Source organism: Peromyscus maniculatus, chromosome 14 (genome assembly GCF_049852395.1).
Source record: "Peromyscus maniculatus bairdii isolate BWxNUB_F1_BW_parent chromosome 14, HU_Pman_BW_mat_3.1, whole genome shotgun sequence".
Taxonomy (NCBI): Eukaryota; Metazoa; Chordata; class Mammalia; order Rodentia; family Cricetidae; genus Peromyscus; species Peromyscus maniculatus.
Genome location: NC_134865.1, coordinates 20,001,360 through 20,029,284, shown reverse-complemented (window position 1 = coordinate 20,029,284; position 27,925 = coordinate 20,001,360). Strand labels below are relative to the sequence as shown.

General features: G+C 39.3%; 1 long non-coding RNA gene across 3 annotated transcripts in view; it reads left to right on the top strand.

Annotated features, from left to right (window-relative positions):
* LOC143268425 (uncharacterized) overlaps positions 1 to 26,380 on the top strand; it is a 35,212-nt gene extending 8,832 nt beyond the window's left edge. For all 3 annotated transcript variants that reach the window (XR_013044308.1, XR_013044307.1, XR_013044306.1), the window contains one exon: positions 26,102 to 26,380. This is a non-coding gene — a long non-coding RNA (uncharacterized LOC143268425). The remainder of the gene's footprint in view (positions 1 to 26,101) is intronic.
* The last annotated feature ends 1,545 nt before the right edge of the window (positions 26,381 to 27,925 follow it).

The window sequence follows — 27,925 nt, the reverse complement described above, 5'->3', positions numbered from 1 at the left end:
GCCTAACCTCTATGTTTAATATTGTGGCTGCCCTGTTCTCTGACCCCAGAAAAGTTTATTAGGGTGCACAATATTTTGGGGAACACAATACCACCACACCTTGGGATTTCCCACAGGCCAATCTTTTGGAGGTATATTTTCAGTTAACATTCCCTTTTCCCAGATACTTCTAGAGTTGTGTCAGGGTGACCCAAAGCAAGTGACAGAGGAGGTTACTCACAGGAGAATAGGCAGCTCCAATATTGCTGCACCTTCACAAAGCCTGATCCTGGCATGGGAAATGACTCCTGAAAATTGTGTCTCTGGATCATGCCAGCAGGTTAATAGGCAGCTCAAGACTCTTTTCTCCATGGCCATTGTTACCATTTCAATAAACTGGAGGAAGGGGCCTTGTGAAAAGCCATGTTTTGCCAACTTCTTGAGGTTTTTTTTTTTTTTTTTTTTGAGTTGTTTACTTCCTGAGCCTTGCAACTTTCTAATCTTTTTAACTTAATATACTAAAGCATGTTTTTTCAAAGCCATTTACTGTTTTTCAGAGATATCATTTGGGATGGCTGCAGAATGTTAAAAATAGTGGAACATCCTTGTAAAGGTAAAAGACTGGGAATAAAGAGCATCCTGTGTCACTTTAAAAATACTTTTAAAATCCAATAAATTCACTATAACTTTGTCAAAGTTTATATTTATTAAATAAAGATTTAGACATTTGCAGGGAGAAAAAAATTCACTAACAAGAATTAATACTGGTTTTAAAAATAGAATCATTTAAAAATGGGGAGATTTGTTAAAATTATGATGGTGAAATGCGTTAAAATGACATAAAACCTTAAAAATTATTTTAATTAAGACATTTCATAAACATTTAAATTGAATATTCAAATCAAATTTGACACCTTAGGAGAACATCAGTTCTACTGTCAGAATTCAAAATGGTGATGTATGCTATATTTGGAAAGTGGTATGTGTGTATGTGTATTTTATGACAGAAATTCATTAAATTCATAAGTGTTTGCAGCCTTAGCTAATAAAACAGCAATACATAATGTATTTGAGTGTAAGGAATGAATGACAAGAGATAAAAAGAAAATAGAATATAATCGTAAGACAAAGCCTTAGTACATCAGCATTTACATTAAACGTACATGAACTAGAAATATTAAAAGACAGCGCTTGCCAGACTGGATTAAAATTATAACTGCTAGGCCATGGAAATGGCTCAGTGGGTCAAGGCGCTTCCTGAACAAGCCTGAGGACCTGAGTCCAGAGCCCCAGATTCTATATAAAAAAGCTGGCTGCAGTAGCATACATCTGTAGTACCAGCACTGCTATGACAGAGTTAGGAGACTTGCAGGGAGCTTGCAGGCCAGCTAGCTTAGACTACACAGTGCAGCACTAAAAATGAGAGGCACTGCCCCAAACAAGGTGGAAGGTGAAAACCAACTCCCCAGAAGTTGTCCTATAACTTCCACATGCTCACTGTGTCACATTAGGAACACACACATACACACAGAAACAAAACCATTTCACATATAACAATATAGGAAAACTGGAAACACACGCATATAATATAATCATCAATAAAAAAAATCAGGGGTGAGTACATTCATATGAAATACTGCAACCTTCAGAGTGAAAACAGTTTTTCAAGACCATTTTACTTACAGTCATAGGGTTGATACCCCAAGAATGCATAGCAATCATACAAAATTTAATGAAAAGCCTGATCTATGTGAAAGGAGATGGTAATGGTAATTACTAACTGATATTAGAACTAAGCAGAAAAATCATCAAGTGTACAGCAGAAATAACAATATCATCAACCAATCTCGAATTCACAGTTACAGAATATGTGCCCTGGAAGAGCAAATATGCATTCTTTTCAAGCACAGAAAGGACATTTACCACGTGATGTCATATCCTGAGCCATTAAACAAATCTTCACCATTGTCAGAGAATTGAAATAAGACAGGATGCATGTAAAGCACAAGAGACAAATGCCTTCTCTCCAGTGTTTGCATTCTTAGCAGCAAGATTCCTAGCTGGGCCCTGACTCTGCCCACTTCCCCCTATTTCCTCGCTGATCTCAGGGCCACTTGCAGATATGTCCCTCAGTGTGACACTCAGCCCCAGTGCGACTCCTCTGCGAACTCCACTGCCTTCCCTTCATCCCCCAAATTCCATGTTTCATTTTCCCTGCTGTCTGGAGAGCTTTCTTTTTTCTAGGAACTCTTGAGAACAGCTCTCTGACAATAGTTGAACTCTCTTATTCCAACTGAACCTTGACCGTTTGATTGTTCATGGCGTCACTATGGGCATTTCCATTTTTTGGAATCTTGACTTGAGGGATGACTAGCTTTATAGGTGCTCCTTTTTCATGTGAGATGATGTAGGCAGGCATATTCACCCATTCAGCCTCTGGGATGCAGCTTACCTCTCCTTATGAATAAAAAGATCACTGGATAGTGGCGGCACAGGCCTTTAATCCCAGCACTCGGGAGGCAGAGGCAGGCGGATCTCTGTGAGTTCAAGGCCAGCCTGGTCTACAGAGTGAGTTCCAGGACAGCCAGGTGCTGCGGAATATTTGTTTAACTAAGGAAAGATATGTTAGATTTCCTTATGCTGCATTTGTTGAATTATGTAAAGACGTGTTGCTGTTTCATCTTACCTGCCTAAAGTACCTGATTGGTCTAATAAAAAGCTGAACAGTCGATAGCTAGGCAGAAGAGGGATAGGCAGGGCTGGCAGACAGATAGAATAAATGGGAGGAGAAATCTAGGCTGGAGAAGAAGAAGGGAATGAGGGAGGAAGAGGGGACACACCCAGGGCCAGAAGCCAGGCATCCTCCAGCCAGACAGACATGAGAAGAAAGAAAACAAGATATACAGAAAGAAAGGCAAAAGGCCCAGAGACAAAATGTAGATAAAGATAAACAGATTAAGATCTAAATTAGGCCAAGCATTCATAACTAATAAGAAGTCTCCATGTCATGATTGGGGAGCTGGTTGGTGCCCCAAAAGAAAGCCTGGCACAGCCAGGACTACACAGAGAAACCTTGTCTTGAAAAACAAAACAAAACAAAAAAATAAAAAGATCTAGGTTCCCAAGAAGTAAGATCTAGAATACAAAGAATACAGCAACAGAAAAATCACTTGTACTAAGCCAAAAAATCAAATGGATGAGAAAAAAGCCAATGAATTCCAAAACGGGGAAGAATCTGATATTGAAATTATCTGATAATAATTTTTTTAAGATATTTAAAATCTTTCAGGAAGCAGCATTCTTATAATAATGAAAAAATTAACAAACAAATGAAAATATAAGAGATAATAAAGTGGAGGTCCTACAGGAGATTAATAAGAGCAGAGGTGACTGGATAGAACAGTGGGTATAAAAATGGATCAAGTAATTTATGAATCTGGGCAGTCAAAAGAAAATGGGATAAAAACATAAAACCCAGACCACTGGCAAGGTGTGTAGAGATCTGTGTGTACACAATGAGTTTGAAAACCGGGGGGTCAGGGGCAGATAAAAAATAATGGCATGGGTAAACTATCCAAAGCAACAACGGCTAGGAAGGTCTAAATTTAATGACAGGGAGAAAGCTCCATAGATTGATGAATTCTACTCAGGATGAATCTAAAGAATTCACACCCAAATACATTGAACTTCTGAGAGTGAAGCCCAAGCAAACATGGTGAACGGAGCCAACAAAAATGACAGCACACCTGCAGGGACGACAATCTGAGTGACAGGGCCTTTTCCAGAGAGGGTGGGAGGCCAGGGAGAATGACACGTCTCAAAAGTGAGACGTGAAAAGAACGGTTGCTAGAAAAGTCTATATTCCCTCAAAGTGCCATTCGAGAGTCGGGGGACAGGGACATCCTCAGGTAAAAACAAACCAATGTTATTGGAGAACAGCCAAAAAGAAATTCTCTAAACCAATAAGGAAATTGTGACAGAAAAGTTTACCTTTAGAAAAGAAGGGAAGACAGGATATATATAAATGTCAATATAGTATATTTTGTGAATATATTAAATCATATTTTATGGTTGAGACAAAAACTATAGAACTTTCAGTGTGGTAGCTAATGTGTTGAGAGGGAATACTTGATGCAATCACTTTTTAAAAGTGTGGAGAGTAGAAGTGTCTACATGTAAAGCAGGAGAAATGTCAGTAATAGCATATTGTAATATTTTTATATACAATGTATATTATATTGTGCTGCATGTAATATGTGATTATAATTTGGTATATATAATATATATTGTATCCTAGAACAATTAAGAAATTGTACAAAGCAATATCCTAATGAACACTATAAATAAATAAAATGTAGTCTACTTTCTGTTAGAACAGCAACCACACATTCCCAAGGAATCTTCAATCCGAAATTAGTAGAATTTTGACCTTATTTTGCAGCTCAATACTATTATCAAATGTTAGGTAACTTGTTCTGCTCCGACTGGAGAAGTTGGATTGTGGATCCTTCTCAGTGTTATTCTGCCACAGGGGACCTGGGGAAACTGTAGCATATTCATACCAATTCTCATCATGCATTGATAGAAGACTATTTCTGGAGCAAATGGGAATTCATTTACAGACACTGTGTGTGCAGGCTCAGTGGCCTCAGTAAGGGAAAATGCTTGGTGTTATGCCCCGAAGCAGAAGCCCTGAGGAAACACAGGAAATAGGGACACAGAAGCATCTGTTCACACAAGTGTAGGGGAGAGAAGTGGATTCTAGTGACCACACTGTGGTGGCAAACACAGAGGATGAAGTCTGCCAGGAAAGAATAAGAGATTGAATATGATGAGCTTGGTGTGCCTGTAGAACAGCTGATTGCAACTAAATGCATGATTCAGGAGAAAGAGCAAAGAATAGGTTCCAGTCTGTGTCTTCAGAACATTGTTTTTAAGTTAGAGATTTAAATTTCCTCAAGGAGAGTTTGACATTGTTGTGTTCTAATGAATAAAAAGGATTGTTATTTTTTTTCAGGTTTCTACATTACTGGGTATGGTATGTAGATTTATGTGTAGCACACACATTCACAAATGCCTATGTATATATGGGCTACATGGACACACAGATCTTAGTATCATGTTGAATTTCTTTAAACACAAAGAGCCAGGCTATTTAGAAAATATACTCATCTCATATTTATAACTCAATGAAGGTCTGCAATTCTTGAAAAAAAAAAAAGATGACTTCTATTGACAGATGCCTTAGAGTTCTATTGCTGTAAAGAGACTCCATGACCATGGCAACTCTTGTAAAGAAAAACATTTAGTTGGGGCTGGCTTATAGTTTCAGAGGTTTAGTCCATTATCATCATGGCAGGACGCATGGTGGCATGTAGGTAGTCATGGTCCTGGAGAAGGAGCTAAGAGTTCTACATTTTGATTCACAGGCAGTAGAAAGAGACAGTGAGCCATTAGGCCTGGATTGAGCTTCTGAGACCTCAAAGCCCATCCCCAGTGACACACTTCCTCCAACAAGGCCACACCTCCTAACAGTGCCACTCTCTGTGAGCCCATGGGGGGGTGCGGATTGAGACATTTTCTTTCAAACCATCACAACAGACAAAAATGAGCATGAGAAAGCTGGTGATTAATTGCCACTGAAAATCTTCAGTTTTTGATGCACATATACCCTGAATGGTGAATATGATGTCCATGGACTTCAGCCACACTAGTGGAAGCTGCACATATGGAGTATGGTTTATGATAGCCCAGCTTGAATGCTAGACATTCTTTGTGAAAGTGTGGTTATGGTTACCATGCTGAAGGTTTAACAACACTTATGTAAGAATCATTTCTGGATTTAAGTACATGAAATAAAGGTGCATATAATCAGGGAAATGTTTCCAGAATAGGTTTTACAAAATTGAAGCCCAGTAGCATAGATAGTGTATATTTGTTGGTTTGGGCTAGATAGCATCATTCGAAAACTTGCTTTTGTTTTGGTATTTACTACAAAGTGAATACTGCTATTTTCCAGTGTCTGCAGAGTTGATGTGGTGATTAGTAGCTTCCCTCATATGAAACAGTTCTGAAATTGGCAATGGATTATGGGTAGCTCTCATGAGCTTAACCTATTTCCCCCCTAGTTCTTTAAGTGAAAATACAAGCTGTCTAGTATCACTAACAAGTACATTTCCTTCCTAAACTAGACAGAATTAATATGTTTACAGCAAAAGGTTCTTACTAACAGAACAATTTGTTTTCAGAAGTAGAAGCAACCCTCAAGGAATGAGTATCTGGGATTCAATTTTTTTGGCAGGTTGTATTTGAAGACTCCATCATAAAACTCCTACAGCTAATAAACACATTCAGCAAAGTGGCGGGATACAAAATTAAAATCACTCAAAAATCAGTAGCCTTTTTATGCACAAATGACAAACATAACAAGAAAAAAATATTCAGACACACAATCCTATCACAATAGCCTCAAATAAAATAAAATATCTTGGAATAAATTTAACCAAGGAAGCGAAACATTTATGCAGTGAAAACTTTAAAACACTGAGAAAGGAAAGCAAAGAAGATGACAGAAGAGGAAAAGATCTCCATGCTCATGGAGTGGTAGGAGTCATGGTGTGTCGATGCCTAAAGCCATCTGTAGATCCAGTGCACCTCCCAGCAAAGCTCTGATGCCATTCTTCACAAAATTGAAAGGATCCTCTTCAATTTCATTTGGAAACGCAAAAGACCCAGGATATAAAAAAAATCCTGAACAATGAGAGAACAGCTAGAGATATCACCATCCCAGATTTCCAGTTATATCACAAAGGTATAGTAATAGAAACAGTATGGTACTGGCATTAAAAACATATTCATTAATCAAGGGACTGGAATTGAGGACCCACATATAAATTCATACCCCTACAGCCACCTATTTTTTTTATAAAGGGGCCAACAATACACATTGGAGCATCTTCAACAAATCCTTCTGATCCAATCTGATAGCTACATGTAGAAGAATGGAACTACAATCATAGCTTTCACCATGAAAAAAGACTCAACTCCAAATGAATCAAGGACCTTAACGTAAGACCCAATACCCTGAATCTGATAATGGATAAAGTATGAAATGCACTTGAAGTCATTGGCAAGGGAAAGGACTTTCCAAAAAGGACCCCATTGACACAGGCATTAAGACCAGTAATTAACAATGGGACCTCATTTTGTACAGGAAAGGACACCATCAGTAGATAAGTGTTTCATTTGGAATCCACACAGAGGTTAGGAAACTCGTATTTGTTCTTTAAGAAGAATGGAACAGGAAGCCAAGAGTAGTGGCTTATGACTGTAATTCTATCACTGGGGACAAACACAAATTTAATTCCAGTCTGAGCTATACAGTGAGTTCCAGATGAGTGTGGGCTACACAGTGAGACCTGTCTCCCATAATGAAAAGACAAGTGGAGCAACAGAACGTCCTTGTTCCTCTTTCTGTTGCTATCAGAGAATACCGAAAGTTGGGTGCTTTATGAAGAAAATAAGTGTACTTCACTAACAGTTTTGGGGGGTTCCACTCCAAGGTTGGCAAACTCATGTGGTTGGTATCTGGCATGTACCTTATGGTTTATATAACTCAATGGCAAGAATGACTTCTTTACCGTAATGAGACAGGATGCTGAAGGGATTTGAGGGCCCCAGATTAGATTTTTTCTAACTCACTCTGTGGGATCTGTGATCCCCCCAAAAAACAGTACTAATACCAACACTCTCAATGATATAATCACTTACCACTGGGTACCTCTTTAAAGCTCTGCCACAGCTCAGCATGGCCACACAAAAGACTGCCCTCCCAAGACACAAGCTCTAGAGAACATAATCAAATCTGCACTACAGCAGGTACCCAGAGCATGCTGAAAGTAAATAGTTACTTATTTTAATTATCTGTCTTCTTGGCTCTCTGGAATAACCTGACTGTTGAAGAAGTGGAGAATAAATACTTGCTTTGTAAGAAAAATATAATAGACATGAAGACACTGTGGGCTACAGAGGGACTACACTACTTCTAGACGTGCCAAAACTTTGATAGAAAGTTTTAAATTCCAAGCTCAAAATAGTAAAAATGCCAAGGTGATAAAATGATTATGCTAAAATTAGCTCTCATCTCTACAGGGCTGATGAAACTGAAAATTAAATGTGGTCTAATCCTGTGGTTTCTGAATTACATCATTTGAATTCAGATGGCACCATGCTCTTACTGAAAGTTAGGGCCTCCAGGTGGAATTATACTTGGTGAAAATGGAAAAACCTAAAGGCTCAGAATACTTTGCACGCTCAAATCCATTAAACATCCCTTACTAGGAGAAAATACATTTTCTCTGATGTGTACCTTCCCTGGCTCCTAGAAAACCTCTGGCCTGAGGTAAGTACTTCACTGGGTGATACTATTTTCCTCACAACCTATTCCCTACACCCTGCAGTTTCTTATGTTCATGACTCATGTCAGAATCCAATATGTTCAAAGAATCAGTAGGAAATTAAGCCCAGGAAGGAAGGCTCATCCATCAAAATCAATGAAATTTTTCCCAGGTTACAATGGAAGAAACCTGGAAGAGTGTATGATGAATCGTGTTTTCTGAGAGAAGAAACACTGAAGCCTTGAGTCCAGGAAGAAAAACCTTGCCTCCAAAGAAGAATTAAAATGTTTTCAAATTCACACTGACAGCTGCAACTGCAGGAACATATAGAGGGTATTGTGTCCTGACTTGGAACGCTGGTCCAAATGGGATATAATTCTATACTGAGGCAGTTTTAAATAGGAGCTGGGCGGGGTGGGTGAGATAAAAAAAAAAAAAAAAAAAGCAGACAAACGCAAGCATGTCTGAAAAGCCTGCAGCATGGTCTCTGAAGATGGAAGGAAGTCACTGGTGGGATAACAGCCTGGTGAACAGCACCGAGTCCACACACTCATCGGGAAACTCTTTGTTCTTACTAAGGTTTCGGTGATCTGTACAAGCAAACGGCACTAGCAGTAACCCAGCCTGACAATGGAGGCTAGGATGGTCCCTCCCAACAGTGACTTCCCAGTCAGTTCGCATGTAAGCAGCCTGAGAAATGTTAAGGAGGAGCCTGAGATGATGCTGTTCTCAGCTTGGTTCCTCAATCCAGAAAGCAGATTGTGAAGTTAGGGTTCCTGTGCTGGTGATATGTTTTAAGAGGTCTCCCCCCAAAGAGACCAGGAAAAGAACTAGAAAGGCATGAAAATATGGCAAAAAGAAAGCAGGATGGGGTATAAGAGAAGCCCAACATCAGGCTGGTGTCATATTTGTTCCCAGTCAAGGGAAAAGAGCAAAGAGATTTTATCCTTTGCATCCAGAGACACTAGCTAAGGCCACTCTTGAGGTAGAAGTATGTAAGCCAAGTACTTTGCTCTCTGCACCTGCAGGAAAATGGCTCCATTACCCAAAGATGTTTCCCCAAGATTAGTGTTGTTGAGCATTACGTTCCGACACAATCCTAGAGGGTGGGGGAGGATTACACAGAAATTAGATCCAAGCAGACCTAAGTGGAACACTGACAAAGCCAACTTCAAGCATCATAGGAATTCTTGTGACTATTGCTGACACTCTGTGCTAGTCTCTTGTCTCTTGTCACAACAAAACACTATGACTAAGGCAACTGACAGAAGAAAGAATCCATTTGGACTTACAACTTCAGAGAGTAAGTCCATGACCATCATGGCAGAGTGTAAAAACAAGCAAGCAGGCATTGTGCTGGGGCTGAAGCTGAGAGCTCACATGTGATCTGAGCCATGAGCACAAGGCAGAGACGGAGATCTAACTGAGAATGGCGTGAACTTTTGAAACCTCAAAGTCCCCAGCCCAAGTGACACACCTTCTTTCTCCAGCAAGGCCACGTCTTCTTATTTCCCCACACAGTTCCATCAACCATAGCAGCTGGGCTGCAGCTGGAGACCAGAGGGTTGGTCTGGCAGCTGGATTCACTGAGATGGTAATAGGGCTTGAGCTTATTTTAGCCATCCCATCCCTGTGGTCCCCTGAGACAGGATCAGATGCCAGTTCTGGAGCCTTAGAATCTTGGTGATCCTATATACTATTATTTGTTAATGCCCTGCCTTTTCCAATATTAGTGAATTTTATTCAGCTATAAATACCAAGATAGACTGTAAAAACATCGGAGTAGAAATGGACATCCCTCGGCTCTCAGCCATGAAGCTGGATAAAATAACTGGGAAGAACTGGGCTGTTTGCTTCAGAAAAAGCAAAGGAGACCTTCCAGTGTAGATTTTTGCTTACACAATATTGGATTGATGCTTACTGTTGTTTCTCTATTGCTTGTAAATTGCACATGGTAGAAGAATATGGATTGATGCTTATCAACTAAATAGCTGAGAACAATAGCAACCTCTTTTTCATGTGCTTATAAAATTTGGAGTGTCTACTTTGCAGTTGGATGTTACGTCACATTTTAAAGCCTGTGTTTTCATGGGTAAGTTCATATAAAATGCTTTGTATGTCCAGTGACTTGGGTGCGGACCTGGATTATCGAATTAATCAACCAGAAGCGTTCACACAAAACAATTCAAGAGTGACCTATATGCACAAAAGTCTTTCTGTTTTTTCCCCTACGGCATCATTCTCAATATAATGGTGACAAGCTGTACATCAAGAAAACAGTTCTGTGCTAAGTTCTTGGTAATTCTTTCTGGAAAGCATGCACATTTCATTTCCCTCTCCTGCTTTTCTCCACTTTTCTCTACAAATACGAGCAGATACTCTTGTCTCAAATTAAGAATTTTAACTATATATCATAAAACAAATATATTAAACCTAGTCTTCAAATAACCTATAGCAATAGAGCACAAAAATCACAAGCTTTCAAACCGTCTTCTATGTTTAGAATTTTCTATTGCACGCCCCAAATTCTTTACTCTAGCTACCAATCTTGCACACTAAAACAATAACAATAGTCCAGGGGTATTTAAATTTTTCTGACCATGAGCCTTTGGAGAGGAAAAATACAACCAAAATATTTTCTATATTTCATGGGATATTAATTTATTTCCAAATAAATATTAGAGCGCAACTTGAAGGAATAGCTAAGGAAGTCATTTCCTAGGCTTTCTATAGGATTCAGTAGAGATAATGGAACAAATCATTGACTCTCCATGTTCTTTTCACTGGAGGTGTTTTCTTTGCTCACTGTCTGTTTGGGACCACCTCTGAACAGAGCTGTGATGCAGTGACTACCCACTTTCTGGGATGTGTCAATGCATGCTGTGAGAAAGTAGCTGCAATAAAGAAGTGGCCAGGCATTATGAGTAGACATCATGGGTTTCTGAGCCAATCATTCGCTCAGGGTAATAGGGCCTTGCAGATTTGCTAAAGATCAATAACAGTGTGTTATTTCACTTAAAACTGCCATTCCATGATACATATTTAACCTAGTTATGTGAACCGTGTGACAAGCAGTACAGATTGTAGAGCAACTCCAAATTCTGTGGCCAAGTACACTGTCTGCACAGTATAAGCCAGCAGCTCTCCTTTTTTTTAAATTTTATTTTATAATTTAATTTAATTTTACATATCAGCCATGGATTCCCCTGTCCTCCCTCCTCCCACCCCCACCCCCCAACTCACCCCCCATTCCCATCTCCTCCAGGGCAAGGACTCCCCTGGGGATTCAGCTCAGCCTGGTAGATTCAGTCCAGGCAGGTCCAGTCCCCTCCTCCCAGGCTGAGCAAAGTGTCCCTGCATAGGCCCCAGGTTCCAAACAGCCAGCTCATGCACTGAGGACAGGTCCCGGTCCCACCTCCTGGATGCTTCCCAAAGAGTTCAAGCTAATCAACTGTCTCACTTATCCAGAGGGCCTGATCCAGTTGGGGGCTCCTCAGCTATTGGTTCATAGTTCATGTGTTTCTACCAGTTTGGCTATTTGTCCCTGTGCTTTTTCCAATCTTGGTCTCAACAACTCTCTCTCATACAATCCCTCCTCTTTCTCGCCTATTGGACTTCCAGAGCTCCACCTGGGGCCTGGCTGTGGATCTCTGCATCTGCTTCCATCAGTCACTGGATGAGAGTTCTAACATGACAGTTAGGGTGTTTGGCCATCCTATCACCAGAGTAGGTCAGTTTGGACTTTCTCTCAACCATTGCCAGTAGTCTATTGTGGGGGTATCTTTATGGATTTCTGGGGACCTCTCTAGCACTTTGCTTCTTCCTATTCCCATGGGGGTCTTCATTTATCATGGTGTCTCGTTCCTTGTTCTCCCTCTCTGTTCTTGATCCAGCTGGGATCTCCCGCCCCCTAAGCTCTCTTTCCCCCAATCCTTGCCCTTCATTACCCCACTTCACATCCAGTTTGCTCAAGTAGATCTCATCCATTTCTCTGTCGTTGAGTGATCCCTGTGTCTTTCTTAGGGTCCTCTTTACTAGGTAGCCTCCCTGGAGGTGTGAGTAGCAGTCTAGTCATCCTTAGTTTTACATCTAGTATCCACCTATGAGTGAGTACATACCATATTTGTCTTTCTGAGTCTGGATTACCTCACTCAGAATGATTTTTTCTAGATCCATCCATTTGCCTGCAAACCTCATGATGTCATTGCTTTTCTCTACTGAGTAGTACTCCATTGTGTATATGTACCACATTTTTTTTATCCATTCTTCAGTTGAAGGGCATGTAGGTTGTTTCCAGGTTCTGGCTATTACAAATAATGCTGCTATGAACATAGCTGAGTATGTGCCCTTGTGGTATGATTGAGCATTCCTTGGGAATATGCCCAAGAGTGGTATAGCTGGGTCTTGGGGGAAATTGATTCCCAATTTTCTAAGAAAGCACCATATTGATTTCCAAAGTGACTGTACAAGCTTGCATTCCCATCAACAGTGGAGGAGAGTTCCCCTTGATCCACATCCTCTCCATCATAAGCTGTCTTCAGTGTTTTTGATCTTAGCCATTCTGATGGGTGTAAGGTGGTAACTCAGAGGTGTTTTAATGTGTATTTCGCTGATGAGATGCAAGGGTGACAGACATATGAAAGTCTGTCAATGTAATACACCATATAAACAAACTGAAAGAAAAAAAATTACATGATCATCTCACTAGATGCTGAAAAGGCATTTGACAAAATCCAACACCCCTTCATGATAAATGTCTTGGAGAGATCAGGAATGCAGGGAACATACCTAAACATAATAAAGGCAATTTACAGCAAGCCAACAGCCAACATCAAATTAAATGGAGAGAAACTCAAAGTGATTCCGCTAAAATCAGGAAAAAGGCAAGGCTGTCCTTTCTTCCCATACTTATTCAATATAGTACTTGAAGTTCTAGCCAGAGCAATTAGACAACATAAGGAGATCAAGGGTACAAATTGAAAAGGAAGAAGTCAAGCTTTTGCTATTTGCGGATGACATAATAGTATACTTGAGTGACCCCAAAGATTCAACCAAGGAATTCATACAGCTTATAAACACTTTCAGCAACGTAGCAGGATACAAGATTAACTCAAAAAAATCAGTTGCCCTCCTATATACAATTGACAAATAGACTGAGAAGGAAATCAGAGATACATCACCCTTTACAATAGCCACACATGATATAAAATACCGTGGGGTAACTCTAACTAAGCACGTGCGGGACCTGTATGACAAGGCAGCAGCTCTCTTACAAATGGAAGATGGGTAAAGGCAATAGACATGACTCCCAAAGGAGTAAGGGATTATCTACCAGAGCTCATCATCATGCATTCCTGAGATCCTTTCTGAAGGCCAGAGACTCTTTAACTACAGCCTGGATGTTATGATATCCCTGCTCTAGGATATTTCAATGTGCTTGACACCTTTCAAAACTGCCTTTAGGGCCACTCAATGACTGAATTTGAGCAATGTGCCCAAATTTGGTATACATGGCATCAAATACAAAATAGGTCTACCAAACTATGCTCTTTCTGTAAGGACAGTAGGAACCATCTTTCCTTTTAGAAGGAGGAGAACAGCAGTCTCTAGACATGGATATCTACAAGCTTCAGTGAAGTCTTCATGCTTCTGTGCCACTACGTCTCATCCTTTAACAGGTGCATTTAAGTAAGGCATGTTCTTGTCCACTTGATCAAATTGGTGGCAAGGCTACCCATGTCACAGCTACTAAAGCTTAACAGTTCTTAGAACTAGGCCAGAGCTTGATGTTTACCCATGTCTACTCTGCAGCTAGGAGCTCTAAAGAACTGCTTTGGAACAATCACAAAAGCTTACTCATTTACCCTTTATAACTTGAATTCTACAATCAAGGCATTTAATTTTCTAGTTTGCCTAATTCCCTAGAGTAGTTAGAAATAACATTCCATTCTGGTGTAATTTCTGTTGCTGTGATAAAATGCCCTGACAAAAAAGCAACTTAGGGGAGAAAGGGACTTATTTCAGCTAACAACCCCAGGTTACAGTCCATTATGGTGGGAAAAGTAACATCAGGAATTTCCAACAGCCAATCACATCTCACATTCAAGAGCATTGAGAAATGGATGCACATTCACTCAGTTGCTTGCTGACTGCCCTCAGCTTGATTGCCCCACTCTTACACAGTTCAGGAATTTCTGTCTACAGAAAGATGCTGCTCACAGTGGGCTGCCTCTTCCCACATTGATTAACTTAAGCCAATACCCCATGGATATTCTATTGTGTAACATTATTCCTGGAGAGACATGAACAAATGTCTGTGCACTCAAATAGGGAATCAATGACAGACCAAAGTAAGGATACCACCAAAGGACAGCTTGATGAACCAATGAATTTATTTGGCTTACTTACAATAGTATACGTGAGGAGTTACTTACAGGTGCAGAAATGACTCAAAATGGCTAGCATTACCAAAACCTCCCCACCAAGGAATATGACTCATGAAAGCTGGAATGCTGGGGCATTCTGCACAATTTTCAGGAAACTTGTCAACCTGGAGAGTCAAATTTCCAGGCAGTTCAGTTGGTCTGAGGCTTATCCACACAGCTTCTCTGCTCTGCCCCTTCCAGGCAGCTTGGCTGGCCCTCGCCTCTTCTGATCAGCTCAGCTGGTCTGAGAGTGTCTTCTAGCTGTCTTGACTGCTTATAGAAGCCTGGAGAGGGAGAGGCTTAGTACAGTCACTTTCAGTGCTTTACTGCATATTCTGCGCTGTTTGTTCCCTGAGGCTTAAGGAGGCTCCACTTAGAACTTCCTGAGTCTTAACAAGGTTCTGTGTAGGATAGGATGCTTCTCTTCCCTTTGGAACATCCTGTCTTAATGAGCTTCGCTCAAGATAGAGTGTATAAAATTAGAAGGAATTGCTATACACCTGCCCACAGGGCAACTCAATGTAGATAATCTCTCAATGAAATTCTTTCCAGGAGATGTTATTCGTGTCAAGTTGACAATTAAAGCTAGCCATCACATAGGCCAACTCACAATCCATTCTCTTCAAAATTACCAACTACTGTAGCCTCTTTGCTCATCCGATGTTTTACTCCCCATTTACTCTTTATCCATAACTACATGGGTGATAATGATGGCACTATGTGCCTTGGATTATTTGTCATATTTCCCAGGGAAGATAACAATATCTGCATATTAACTATTCAATTAAATAGGTTTTTATTGCCTGGGGTCACTCCAGATATCCATTACATTTTTTTCCAGGATCCAAGAAGAAAATTGTTATATTCAAAAGGAGAAATGAAAGAGAAATTCCTGTAACTAGAGGTTTTTCTCTGTTTTGCCCCATCCTGCAGCTGTTCCAAATAACCACTCAGAGGCTTATATTAATTATAAATGATTGACCAATAGCGCACGCTTATTACTGGCTAGCTCCTACATATAAATTAACTCATTTTCCTTATCTATGCTTTGCCATGTGGTTTGTGGCTTGTCACCTCATTTTTTATATGTCTTGCTTCCTCTGTGGCTGGCTGGCATCTGGCTCAACTCAGCCCTTCTTCATCTCCATCTTCAGTTTGATTATACTGCCTAACCTTATTTGCCTAGGCTTATTCTGACTGGTTATTTACTGAAACAGCTTTATTTATCAACCAATGGGAGAAATACATATTCACAGGGTACAGAAAGACCATCCCACAACAAATTCCTAAAGAAATTATATGCAAATCTGTGGGCAATCTCAATGGAGAACAGAATGTGATGGAATTGATCCCATCAGTTATTATCAGCAGGAAGTTACTACTGTAAATAGACACAGATGGGCATATTCACATATATGACTAAAATGCATACTTACTTCAAATGTGGAGAGAGATCAGTAAAATGTAGTAATTCAAAATAAGAACATTCATTTGAGTTTTGTACAGTGTTAACTATGGGTAAACTCTATTCAAAATATATGGGTGTGTGTGTGTGTGTGTGTGTGTGTGAGAGAGAGAGAGAGAGAGAGAGAGAGAGAGAGAGAGAGAGAGAGAGAGAGAGAGAGAGAGAGACAGAGGGACAGAGAGAGAGAGACAGAGAGAGAGAGACAGAGGGACAGAGAGACAGAGACAGAGAGAGAGAGGCGGGGGAGAGGGGGAAGAAACTTGAGATCTATCTTTACATTTTACTGACTTCACAAACTAGAATTATTTGTGAGGAAACAAGAAAGTCATTGATGAAGTAGAATGACAGCCCCAAAAATTTACATCCATCTCCAAAGAACCTAGGATTATGACCTTATTTGGAAACTTTTCTGTAGATGTAACTAACTAAAAATTGCAAAATGAACTTATATTGGATTGTCTGGATAAGCCCAAAAGACAATGACAAGTGTGTTTATAAGATAAACAGAGGCAAGACACACAGAAGGCTGGTGTGAAACGGAGGCCAAGAGGCACATGGAGCCAGAAACGTTGGTTGATAATTAGTTTCCATTTTGATGGCAAATGAAGATAGAACTTCAAGGGTGAAAGGTTTATTTGGGGTTCATGGTTTCCATAGCTGAAACCTCTGGTTGCTTAACTTTTTCTGCCTTTAGACCTGAGGTAAGGCGGTGCATCATGCAGAATCATGTGGCAAATGAACGTGTTAAACTCACTGCCACCAGGAACTGAAGAGACAAGGAACCAGGCTCCAATATCCAATTCAAGGATGCTCCCAACAACCTGTCTTCCTTCCACTAGGAACCACCTTCCTCCCTGTGATCTAGTGCCTTTGGAAGATACTCTGCACACTGTCAAACGAGAAATGTGAGCAACAAGCCAGCCACATTTCTCTATAATGGGGTACTACCTGCATTATATGCCTTGACAATGGTGGCAAAACAACCACCTATGGCAATTGTGGCTAGTGGGAGTAACTAACCAATAACTAATTGACTTAAGGCCCACTCCATGAGATGGAACCCCTACCTGACCCGAAACTAGATAGGCCTGGGATCTAGGGTATATACAAATAATGCTGGTTTTTAAAAAGAGAAAGAAAGAAAGGAAGGAAGAGAGAGAGAGAGAGAGAGAGAGAGAGAGAGAGAGAGAGAGAGAGAGAGAGAGAGAGAGAGAGAGAAAGAAAGAAAGAAAGAATGAAGGAAAGAAAGAAAGTGTAGTGATAAAATGACTCCTAATATTCTTTTATATTCACAGATCAGTATCTTGTCCAGCCGTCATCCAAATACCTCCCTCTTGCAGCAGATTTGAATAAATATGGAGACTCACAGCCAGACATTATACATAGAGTGTGAAACCTTGGAGCATGTGTTGGTAGACTTTTAATTACTTCTTCTATTTCACTGGAGGTTAGAGGACTGTTTAAATTGCTTATTTGTTCTTGATTTAACTTTGGTAGCTGGTATGTATTAAGAACATCATCCACTTCTTTTATATTTTCCAATTTGCTGGATTCATGGTTTTTTTTTTTTTTTTTGGTTTTTCGAGACAGGGTTTCTCTGTGTAGCTTTGCGCCTTTCCTGGGACTCACTTGGTAGCCCAGGCTGGCCTCGAACTCACAGAGATCCGCCTGGCTCTGCCTCCCGAGTGCTGGGATTAAAGGCGTGCGCCACCACTGCCCGGCTGGATTCATGTTTTTAAAGTATATCATTATGATTCTCTGGATTGCCACAATATCTATTGTTATGATCTTTTCATCTCTAATTTTGTTAATTTGGATATTCTCTCTGTGACTTTTAGTTATTTTGGATAAGTGTTTGTCAATCTTACCAATTTTCCTGCCTTTCAGGTGTCATTCTTCTTTCTCTTCTAGAGTTTTCAGGTGTGCTGTTAAATTAATAACGGGAGATCTCTCTCTCTCTCTCTCTCTCTCTCTCTCTCTCTCTCTCTCTCTCTCTCTTTCTCTCTTAAGTAGGCACTTAGTTATGATCTTGCCTCTTAGAACCACTTTCATTGAGTCCCATAAACTTGGGTATGTTGTGTATTTATTTTCATTTAAGTCTAGGAAATCTTAATGTCTTTCTTAATTTCTACCTTGACCATTTTTTTTTCATTCAGGAGAGAGTTGTTCATTTCTCATGAGTTTGTAAGCTTTCTGCTGTTGTTGATATCCAGCTTTGATCAATGGTGATCAGGTAGGATGCTGATAATATCCTATATTCGCTTTTTTTTTTTTTTGTATCTCTTGAGACTGTCTTTGTTTCTAAGTACAAGGCCAATTCTGGAGAAAGTTCCATGAGCTGCTGAAAAGAAGGAATATTCTTTTGTGTTTGGGTGAAATGTTCTGTAAGCATCTGTTGGATCCATTTAGTTTATGAAGTCAGCTAGCTCCAGGATCTTGCTGTTAATTTTTGTCTGGATTGGATGTCCAATCTATTGGCTAGTGTGAGCCTAGAGGCTTCCACTATCAGTGTTTGTGGGTTAATGCGTGATTTTTATCTGTAGTAGTGTTTCTTTTATGAATGTGGGTACCCTAGTGTTTGGTGCATAGATGCTAAGATTTGCAATATCCTCTCTGTGGATTTTTCCTTTATTGAGTAGGGAGCATCCTTCCCTATCTCTTCTGATTAGTTTCAGTTTGAAGTCTATTTTGCCACATATTGAAATAGCCATACCGATTTGCTTCTTGGGTCCATTTGCTTGGGATAAATTTTTCCATCCTTTTACCCGAGGTAATGTCTATCTTTGATGTTAATGTATTTTTAGTGGATGCAGGAGAAGGATGGATCCTTTTTTCAAATCCATTCTGTTAGTCTATGTCTTTTTGTTGGGGAATTGAAGCCACTGATGTTAAGAGGTATCAATGAACAGTATTTGTTAATACCTGTTTTTGTTGTAGTGTAGATTCCCCCCCCCATCTTTTGGTTTTGTTCTTCAATATTATTTATTCCTTGTGTTTGATTGGGTGTGGTTAACCTCTTTATGTTGAAGTTGTCCTTCTAACTCCTTCTATAGAGCTGCTTAAATCTGTTTGTTTGTTTTTTTTTCATGGAATTTCATCCATTGTAGTTAAAGTTTTATTGGGTATAGTATTCTGGGCTGGCATCTGTGGTCTCTTAGAATTTGTAGAACATCCATTCAGACCCTTCTGGCTTTTAGAATCTTCAATGAATATTCAAGTGCTATTCTAACAGACCTGCCTTTGTATGTTATTTGTTTGGGTCTTTTTTTCCCTTGTAGCTTTTAATGTTCTTTCTTGCTCTGTATGTTTAGTGTTTGATTATTAAGTGCCATGGGGAATTTCTTTTCTGGTCCAATCTATTTGGTGTTCTGTCTGCTTCTTGTACATTGATAGGTATCTTCTCCTTTGAGCTAGCAAAATTTTCTTCTATGATTTTGTTGAAAATATTTTCTGTGCCTTTGACCAGAGTTTCTTCTCTATTCCTATTTTTTGTAGAATAGGTCCTTTTATACTATCACAGAATTCCTAGATTTTTTTTTTAGTTCAAGCTCCTAAATTTTTCATTTTCATATTTCTCTCAGTTTTTTCTCTATGATCTATTCCCACTTTCAGGTCTTTAACAGTTTTATTCATTTCATTCCACTGCTTATGTTTTCATTAACGGATTTATTCATATTCTTTTAAATGACCTATTCCTTGTCTTGTGCTTCAGCAGTATAATATTTCTCAGGGCCTACTGTAGTAGGGTTGCTGGGCTCTAGTGAAGACATATTGCCCTGGCTCTTACTGTGTATTTTTATGCTGGCATCTAGGCATCTGGGTTTTTTATTATTGTAACTCTGGGCACTGATATCTGGTCTTGTCTTTTTGAATGGGTGTTTTATTCCTCAGTTTCTGTTGCCCTTTGTGGTTCTTAGGAGAGTGTGGTGGCTGTGTGGTGCCTGGTAGGAAGCACTTCTGAGATCCTGCCAGATGTGGCCTCTGGGGATCTCAGAACGTGTTACTAGGTATTTGGAATGGGCTAGAGCGGAGGGAGACCCAGAGGAGGGAGGAAAGAAGTGTACCCCCAGGATCTACCTAGACCACTGGGAATGGAGGCAGAGATAGGGAGATTCAACATCAGGTAGTTTGCTTTAGAGGTGGGGATTAGACTAGGGGTTTAAATTAGAAGGAGAGGATAAAAGAGAAGAGTGCCTACCTGTTTCTCTGGCTGGCAAAGCTGGCAGGTTTCCAGGAAATGCCCAATTCAACTCTTTTGGGGCATAAAATATGAGTATAGCAGTATCTCTTCAAGAGCTCAATTTCTAGCTATCAAGCTGACATATACTTAGCTCAGTGTTACAATGCCAACTTAGTTGTTCAATGATGGTATGTGGGAAAATGTGATAAATTTTACCAGGATTATTTGGAATCGACAAAGGTATGATATGGTGAGAGTAAAGGATGCAAGCAGAGTGGGAAAGAGACAAGACCACAAATGAAACTAGGGGCAAAACTCTGAGTGATCGTGATTACTGTTTTGAAGAGTTAAGGACTTCATTTTCTGTAGCTTTTGGATAACCTTCAGTAGAAACTAGAGATAGATAGCTATTGCTCAGAGAGAGTTTTAAAGTAAATAGATTGTAAAATAGGTTGGTTATATTTACTCAATGACAAATTTACTACAGATGTACCAAGTGTCAATAGACATCAGACTGGCAAGGTAGACACAGATTCTGACCTCCCTGAACATACACAAATGAAAGGAAAGAAAAATTCTTGATTGATTAGCTGTGGTCATGTGGAGAAAGATCATGTTTAGAGTCTATATACGAACTATATTATTCAGATCTTTGTCTTATTTTTGACTTAGCTCTAGCAGGATCAGCCCAAGGTCAACTGTATCATTGTTTTAGATCCAAGGTGTCCAGATAGAATATCATGGAAGCATAAGCCTGATAGAGTATTTTACTTCCCAATGAACAGGAAGCAGATGTGGGAAAGAGGCAGAGACAAGACACATTTTCCCAGGACATGAAGTGAATGACCTACTTTCTCCAACTAGGTCCTATCTCCTATTAATGATATTAGATTATGACTCCACCAAGGATGGTTCCATTGCTTAGTTCAGAGTCCTCAGGATGTAATCACTTCTCAGTGTCCATGAGCAGGCAACCTAGCACTTGATATAGGGACCTGTTTGAAAATCTCATACTCATATTACAGTATTAATCATGTGTTAGTATATAAGATTTCAACCTGAGAAATGACCTGAATGTAACTACTTCATAGAGATCATTCAGTCTTTAAGAAGGCTACATTGGTCTGGGAAGAGAACAGAGGCAAGTAAGTCTGCCTAAGACCGTTTCAGCAATCTTGGAGAAAGTATGAGACTTGTAATTCATGAAGGGGCATATGCAGGTAGAAAAGGATGGTCAGTTTAAAATTATATTGAAGCAAAACTTATAGGATCATTCAATTAATTCAGTACATAGTGAAGATGCTGATTACAGTCTAAATCTCTGAACCCTTTGATCATAACATCACTGTCTCCTAGAAAATACACCACTATTATACGTGTCACTGAGAAAGAAAAACTATTAAAGCAAGATGTGCTTTTATGATCACTTAGAGGATTCGTTTTGAACTGAGAGTGCTATTTTATATTTATGTGGACAAAGGTTTTTAAAATCTCATTTTACTCCTCTGGAAAGAAATACATTAGCAAATATCTCTGCTAAAGCATCTCTGGAACATTCATCCCACTCAGACTGTCTTCACACAAGTCACGCTGCTATTCAAAATTGCCAGAATCCATGCTTCCACCATTGTTTTCTCTGTGTCTCAGGCATTTTCTACTACCGTTTCTGAGATTTTCTTCCAAGTTATAAGCCTCCATCCTGAGAGCTAGATGATATATGGTGCCAATAGAAGACATTTAAACAGTATCTGGACTACATATGCCTCAAAAGATCCTCTTAAAATTTCTAACTGAAAGGTCAAATAATTACCATTGTCCAGTAGAAATTGAAAAACTACAATGAAAACTATGAGAGCTATGTCTAAGCCAAGAACAATTGCAAAATATCATCCATTCTAATACATGCTCCTATGTCAACAATGTTAGAATGAATGGGTCCAGATAAGTTCTTTAGAACTGGTGAAAACAGGAATTCTGACAATAAGTCAGATAGGCAGCACAGAGATGCCAAAATTTCAAATCAAAATGAAATTCATTGTCATTTCATTGGAGATACAAATGTGTCTTATAACTTTGTTAGAAGTACTTATAATGCTAAGCTTATCACTTATAAATATGCTTATAGCTCTAAGAAAACTGCAGTGCAAATGTGTGGTAGTGACACATTTTTGGTCCTGAGAATCAGGTCCAGGGATTCAAGCTTGCCATGCACAGCTGACCTATACCCTCCAGTCTTGACATGGGATATTTTGAACTTAGGCTGCTTTAAACTGTATGTCATCATATTTTCAGAAGACTCCTGATGTATATGTTACTAAAGGCATCTCCATTTGTCTGGAGGATGTGCTGAGGCACTCTTAAAGCAGTAGGTGCTCTCACAGGGAATGTGGTCTGATTCCTTTGGCAGGTCACACTGGGACCTGACACCAGGGTACACAGAGGTAATGATGGCTGTGCTTTTAAAATAGCCAATCTGAGAAAAAGGGCAATGTGTGTGTGCACGTGCACCAACCTGGGTTCACTTGACATTGAGAAAGTTTCATGTTTTAAAGCCTCATTAAGCTCTGATAGATTTGTCAGTCCTTACTGAAAAGTATGTAAATTTTTAAATGTAAAAGTTGTTTATTTTCGTCTCTGTTACTTGCTATTTGGAGAACTGCAAGTGGTAATTTAGCCAACTGTAGGGAAAATCAGGCAGTGAGAAAGATTCCTACTATTTTTTTTGTTGGGTTAGCTCGCACTTGGTGCTACAAGCCTCATCTTATACTCATCTAGTTCAACTCTAGGTTTTTTCCCTAGTGAAGAGAACAGTGACTGAGAAGGCCGTTATTTAGAACCCCAATTCGACACCATAAGTACATAATAAACCTCATGGTTTTCAATTTTTTATTCACAGCAAAATTGAATGAAATATGATATATACACTTAGCAATTAGCTAAAACTGAGCTCAAAGGTTGACTTGGCAAGTGCTGTCTCCCTCCATGAGCGTGCAAGGGATCTAAAGGCTTTGAGTTTAGATTTGGAAAGTGGGGATGACAATATTTTGTTTACAATCATGTTTTTACAGTAAACAATGTAGCCAGGTGGTGGTGGTGGTGGTGGTGGTGGTGGTGGTGGTGGTGGTGGCACACGCCTTTAAATCTAGCACTCAGAAGGCAGAGGAGGGTAGATCTCTGTGAGCTTGATTCCAGTCTGGTCTACAGAGCTAGTTCCAGGACAGCCAGTGCAATATGGAGAAACCCTGTCTCAAAAACAAAAGCAAAACAAAACAAACAAACAACAACAAATAATGGTGATAATAATAATAATAAATTATGTAAAATCGTAAAATTCCTTGTACCTAGCAAGAGTGATTCCTACCCTTATTGTCATTATTGTTTGAGTCCATCATTGCATTGGTTCAAGAGTTCAAAACTTAGTTTGCCCATGCAGTGTGAAAGGGTAATGGCTGCCTAGTTTAGAGAAAGATTGTATGGTCTGTAATTATATTGTCCCATATGAAACGGACATGTTTATGTGCCGCGCAAGCTCAAATCTCTAAGTTTCACATGGTCACCTAACATTATTGGACTTGTTCAGCACGAAAGCCACTAGTCATTTTGTTCAGTCATTTTCCCTTTATAAATTTTGTTTTCAGTTTCCCAATTCAGGTTTTAAGGAGACTATATTTGTTTAATTTATACCTGAGAAGAAAGTAACTTAAACTCTACAAATCCTTATGGGCCTACAAGTATTTCTTACACTATTCCCAAATTACTTCAAAAATTATTCTTACTGAAAATAAATCTTCAAAATGGATAAAAATCCATCCAAACTGAGATACTGTAACAGTTTTGTTCCTGTTGCTATGATTAAAAAAAAAAAAACCACCCTGAGAAAGCAATTTATGGGATTAAGGGTTTGTTTTGGTTTAAGGTTCTAGAAAGATAGAGGCCTTGCATGGCTGGGAAGACACAGTGAATTATGGAAAGCATGGCAAAAGGCAGGGGCAGAAAGCTAGGTGACCATATTTTCATCTGAACACAGGAGCGAGCAAGAAGAAGTGGGGCCAGGCTACAAACCCTCAAAGCTTCCCCCTAGTGACGTGTCTCCTCCAGCAAGCCTCTACCTTCTGGAGGTTCCACAACCTCCCATATAGTCCCAGCAGCCGGGAACCAAGTGTTTAAACACATGAGAATACGAGGAACACTTCTCATACAAACCACCAGAGCTGTGAAGCCAGTGTGGATAACAGTTACCTTGTGAGGGTTCTGTTCCATCCGTTTGTGTTATATATTTGTCTCTCAAAGCAGTTTGAGTACTTCACTTGTCACGGTGAACCGTCAAAGGCATAGGGCAACTCAAAGGACAGAACTCAAAATGACAAATATTGATAAAATGACAAAAAATGGTAAATATATACGACATAGTCCCTCCATCATTCCCATCACCAGGGAAGGCCTTTTAAGCATTTCTGGTGAGATGGATAATCAGTGAGAAAACACACCCACATCCCAAATCCTGAGTCTGCGTTGTGCCCAGTATGACAAAGTTCATTAAAATGGCTTAGGTGTTCAGGCTCTCTAGAAGGGTAGGAAGGTACACACAGAAAGAATTTAAGGTGTTTCAAATCAGAATGTAAACCTTGGCAATCATCTGTGTTATGACACACTTTCCCACCTCATCCTTTGCTGTGTTCACCTGAAACCAGAGGTGAGCATGCTGAAAGCATGGTCATGTCTGTTGCTCTGGGCAACTCTTGGGGTTTTTGGTCTTACTCACTTACATGATATTGAGAGTTTTCCAAGTCTCTTCACTGATGAACGCTAAGCTCATTTTGCTTAGGGCAATCACACTTATCCTTCCAACAATAACTCCTTTCTTTGAGAGGGGTTTGTGAATGTTGTGGAACAAGATGTGAGTGATTGAAAGTGAGTTTTACAGTCGGGATTGAATTTCAGTTCAATTGCAGGAGCTCAAACTAAGGACAAACTCTTATGTCTTGATTTGAAGTTTCTCCAACAAGGTTTTAAATAAGGTGTCTTAACGACAATGCAGGTTACTTAAAGATAAAGGAATATTTACACTGTTCAACTTTCCCCTTTCAGAAACACAACCATTAATAAATGGTCACTTTTAGTCTACATTTGTCCCATCTGGTACAAACTGAATACAGCTGGTCTGTACTAGGGAAGTATTTGACATTAATGAATGACCTTGTATGTATTTTTACAGAAAGGTGTGTGTGTGTGTGTGTGTGTGTGTGTGCATGTGCCTGTGTGTAAATGTCTGTGTGTCAGTGTCTATATATATGTCTGTGTGTATGTATTATATGTATATGTGTGTCTATGTGTATAAGTATATATCTTTGTGCATGTGTGTATATGTATGTGTCTCTGTGTGTATAAATGTGCATATGTATATTTGTGTATATGTGTGTGCATGTTGGCAGATCACTGGGTATGTACAAAAATCCATGTTTAGAAATGAGTATGCTTCAGGGAAGGGTTCCAATTGGAGATAAATAGAAATAGGAACACCTTTGCCAAGTTAATATTCAGGAAACAATCAGACATTTCTGATGACAAATGTACTTCTTTGAATAACATGTTTACTTCTTGAAGTGAAAGTTACCTATTTTTGCTTCAATAAAAACTTGTTTATCTTGTTCTACAGCAACCAAAGGCTCAGAAAGAAATATTTTCTCAAGAATGTTCTGTTCTGGAAAACAGGGTCATTGAAACAGTTGAGAACCTGCTGAAGTCTCCAAACATTTGCAGCCTGTACACAGATCAAAGGACTCTGAACCATTGATATTCATACTCACCACCATTTCTGCTGCAAAGAGGACTTGCTGGATTATATTTGTGTTAAGAAATATATGTATTACTTAACAACTGAATTGAAATGAACATGCATTTTCCCCTGACTAAATATATACAGCCTAACGTTTCTCAAAAGGTATTAAGCAACTATATATATATACAATATTGAGCAATTATATTATGTAATTGTATTTGTCAGTTTAGTGTTACCATGTGAAAATACCCTAAGTAATTAATTATAAAGAGAAAAGTATTCTAGAGTTAGAAGTTTGCAATCCAAGATAGGGCAGCCCTTGACTTTAGGACCTCAGATGAGGTAGGCTTGTGGTAGGATCACACAGCAAAGCAAACCTCTTCATGCTCATTAGCTTGAAAGCAAAGCAAAGCAGGGAAAAAAAAACAGGGGTCTCACAAACCCCTTGAGGGCATGTTTCCTGTGACCTAATAACTTCTCAAAGTCCCCACCTTCTAAAGGTTCAGCATCTTCCAATAGTGTTACTTTGGGGATCAAACCTTCAGCATATAGACTTGGGAGGACACTTAGCCAAACCAATGAGACTGATCTCTTGACATCCACTTCTTACTGGCCATCCTTGGTCTTTTCCTCTTCTAAGAAGACAGAAAGAGAAAAGAAATTGCCAGTATCTGCTTAATAGAATGGTTAATACAATGGCTTAGCAATCAGCTGTAACATCCTACCTCATTTGTGCTTAGCATCCGTTTAGGGGGCAGGGCTGTTTCCTCAAGCCCAGCTTTGGTGTCTCTTGGGAGGCTCAACTGTCTCTTTTGCTCACACCAGTAGTTGGCAATGACACGTTTCTCCAAAGTCAGTGCTCTCTGTGCTACATTGTTGCCATCCCCTCAGCATGTTAAAGCACAAATCTCACCTACCTACTGAAACCAACATTGAATTTTAACTATAATGGGAACTGGTAACTTAGGGAAGGAAGGGAACCCACAGCCAATTTCATCTCATTCTGCTAAATGACACCTCTAAATGAATCAGGAATAAAAACGTTCCTGGAACTAATAAATGAGTTCATTAGGCCACACGATCACAAAATAAAGAAGACAAAATGATATTTCTATATACTAGCAATGATTACATGTGCACTAAAATAAAAATATACTGTCTACAACTGCTAAAAGTAAATTTATATATAAATGTAAAATAGTGTGTAAGACTTGTACACTGAAAATAATGTAACTTTGATAAAGGAAAAAAATCTAGATAAATGGAAAAGCCAACCATTTTATGGCTTAAAATGCTAATATTATGGAGCTATTATTTCTCTTTATTTGTGTACAGTTGACAGAATGACTAAAAAATCATTTTACTATTTTTGTATATGTGAAATAACTTTGTAAAATATATATATATATATATTTTTGGTTTTTCGAGACAGGGTTTCTCTGTGTAGCTTTGCGCCTTTCCTGGAACTCACTTGGTAGCCCAGGCTGGCCTCGAACTCACAGAGATCCGCCTGGCTCTGCCTCCCGAGTGCTGGGATTAAAGGCGTGCGCCACCACCACCTGGCGACTTTGTAAAATATTTTAACAAAGAGTCAAAGAAATTGGATAATTTTAAACACTAATAAGATAGTGGTAAGACTCGGTTTGCCCTAGTTGCAAGATTTATTTTATTTTATTTATAATAACCAAGAATGCATGCTAC